General features: G+C 45.0%; 1 protein-coding gene across 2 annotated transcripts in view; it reads left to right on the plus strand.

Annotated features, from left to right (window-relative positions):
* Positions 1-1,524: 1,524 nt before the first annotated feature.
* MAPKAPK5 (mitogen-activated protein kinase-activated protein kinase 5) overlaps positions 1,525-2,722 on the plus strand; it is a 16,919-nt gene continuing 15,721 nt past the window's right edge. The window contains exon 1 of one of the 2 annotated variants that reach the window (XM_010021668.1): positions 1,525-1,594. The gene's annotated coding sequence lies outside the window, so the exon portion shown is untranslated. The remainder of the gene's footprint in view (positions 1,595-2,722) is intronic. The other variant, XM_010021669.1, reaches the window with a different exon arrangement.

Raw genomic sequence — 2,722 nt, forward strand, 5'->3', positions numbered from 1 at the left:
ACTCTTCCCCAGTAGCTTCTCACAAGTGACATTTATGTTAGTTGAATTCATAAGCAATTCTGTGTGTTTCTACTTGAAAACAAGAAACCACGTGTGAGCCACTATCCTTTCCTTCCCCTTTCTTTTAAAACCGTTTATAAAACCTCCAGTTAACTTAAACTTTTCCCTTTACACCATTCACAATAGTCACGTGTGATTTGTGTAATACTCCAGACTGCGGTAACACAATTTTTCCTTTCATATCTGTGTTTTGCACTCTCTAATCTCTTCAGATCTTGCCTTAAATATCAGCTTTCCTCACTTGCTTTGTTTTTCAAGCCATGTGGCTTGAGGTCTGGCTCCAGCCTGGCAATAGTGTTAATCCATAACTATTGCAGCGGAGGCCAATGATCCCAGGTCAGGGGCTGCCATTCCCAGTTAGTCAAGAGCAGGAGTGTTCTCAGTTTCCTTGTTTGAAGGTTAGTGGAAGGTGTCCCTGCCTGTGGAAGGGGGTTGGAACTGGAGGAGCTTTAAGGTCCCTTCAACTCAAACCATTCTATGAGTGAATATAGACTGGTTTATGTTGGAAGGGACCATAAAGCTCCTGCATCTCCAACCCCTGCCACGGGCAGGGACACCTTCCACTAGAGCAGGTTGCTCCAAGCCCCTGTGTCCAACCTGGCCTTGAGCACTGCCAGGGATGGGGCAGCCACAGCTTCTCTGGGCAGTTTCTTGCAGTTCATCACGTTTCTTTGTTATGAGTGTTTTATTTGGTGGCTTGAGTTTGCACACACTTCCAGCAACAGCCCTGCTCTGTTGTTGGATCACCATCTGTGCAGCAGCACATGGCAGCAGCATTAATCAAAGTGTTCCACACTGAAGCTACATTTACATCCTGCCTTGTGACATGTTTAAGCATGATAGCCTGTGTCATATTGAAACCAAACCCTGTTTATATGGATTTGGACAAAAGGATTACAAACATGAGCCTAGTTTTAGCTTGTCTGATAATGAACCAGTCATGCAGGGTTTAATTTACAGGATAATGATTCCAAAGGATTGGAAACCCAAAGAAAGCAGCAAAATCATTTTCCACTGTTCCATAATTACTTTCATTATTTCTATGACCAAAAAATACTTAGTAATGCTAAAATTGGGCCTTTGTGTTCAATTGTGATTGATGATTTATAGATAGGAAGCTGGATTTAAGAGCTGGGGTGGGAATTGCTCTTGATATCCTTCCTGTATTAAAGGTGCAAGATCCCATTTACTGTTCCCAATAATCCATTTTCAAAACGCTAAGTGAGCAGTCTCAGCTGCACAGAAATAACTTTAAACTGTGATATGTTATTAGGTGAGCATTTGTATTTATGTTTAATTTTCCTGGTGTGAAGCAAGATTCCAAAGCAGGCTCTTTCTCCATTCGCATCTTGCAGATCAGGTCTGCTGAGCTGGGTCCTTTTGGAAGGGATGTAGTAATTCATTTATTTTAATTTATTTTCTTTACTCTCTTTCCCCTCCCCCTGCTCCTTCTTGAATAGGAAACCTCCATTTTAGAGGAGTACAACATTAACTGGACTCAGAAGCTGGGAGCTGGGATCAGTGGTCCTGTTAGGTAAGACCATACACCTCGGATTTGTGTGTAATCTCAGCCTGTGTCATTAGCTGTGGAGAAGTGAGTATGTGAGTATGTATTGTAAGTGTGCTAACAGCAGATGTGGTATGTGGAAGACTCTCATTATAGACAAGTAAATGTGTCTACCCCATATGGGTCATAGCTGATGTGCTATTGTCTGTTCTGGGTGTGTTTCAAGTAAAATCTCTCCTCCCCTCTCTGCATTATCCCATCTCGCTGCTGTATTCCTGAAGCAAAGTGGGAACAGGAGTTGGTTGTGAAATGGTGACAGCAGAAAATGCTGCTCAAACACCTTTGTCCCGTTGGTACCAGTGTCAGTGTGGTGCAAAGGTCGCTGCTCCCAACTAAGGTATCATCACTTGGGGCATTGGCACTGTGTGCCCTTAGCTATTTTTACCAGCTGTTTATTCAGATCCTCATGTGAGGCCAAAGCAGATAGTGCCACGAGCTCTGCATCTCCAACCAGGCTTGCCCAGCATGAGTTTCTAACCCCTGCAGGAACTGATGCTTTCTATAAGGCAAAACACACATCTCCTTTTCAACAAGCACCTTTGGGAGCAGGAATTTGTGCACAAATGTCTGCATCTCTGTTTCTGGGTGCTTGACGGGGCGATTGTCTCTCGCCACCATTTATCTTCCTGTCCACGCAGTTGGCTCATTCTCCTCATCCATTTTGTGTTGCTGTGCTGCCTCTGATCTTTATTAAAATATCCCTTTGTGCTTCATTCCTTCAGCTGCCTGGTACCATGTGGGCCCTGCCCTTTGACGCAGTTCAATTGTTAATGTTAAATGGGGGAAAGAGAGAAAAACCCGGGTGTGACACAGTTGGTGGCCTTGCCAAAGCAAGGGTTTCCATTCAGAAACACTCTGTTTGCGGCAGCCTGCACCCTCCACTGGGGATGGGGGTTTTCATCACGGGTGTCTCTCCAGGCTGGATGAACAGCGTGAGTTCTGCTTGTCTGCAGTTCCCCACTGCTCTGAAGTCCACTGCTGAAAACAGAGCTTTGTGTGAGGTGTTCCTGCAGAACGTGTGTGATTGTTGTGGGAGGCTGAGAACGGAGGCTTTCAAGCCGGGACGTGGTGGCAGGTGCCCTGTATGTTCCAGGC

The sequence above is a fragment of the Nestor notabilis genome, unplaced genomic scaffold, assembly GCF_000696875.1.
Source record: "Nestor notabilis isolate BGI_N333 unplaced genomic scaffold, ASM69687v1 scaffold149, whole genome shotgun sequence".
NCBI lineage: Eukaryota > Metazoa > Chordata > Aves > Psittaciformes > Psittacidae > Nestor > Nestor notabilis.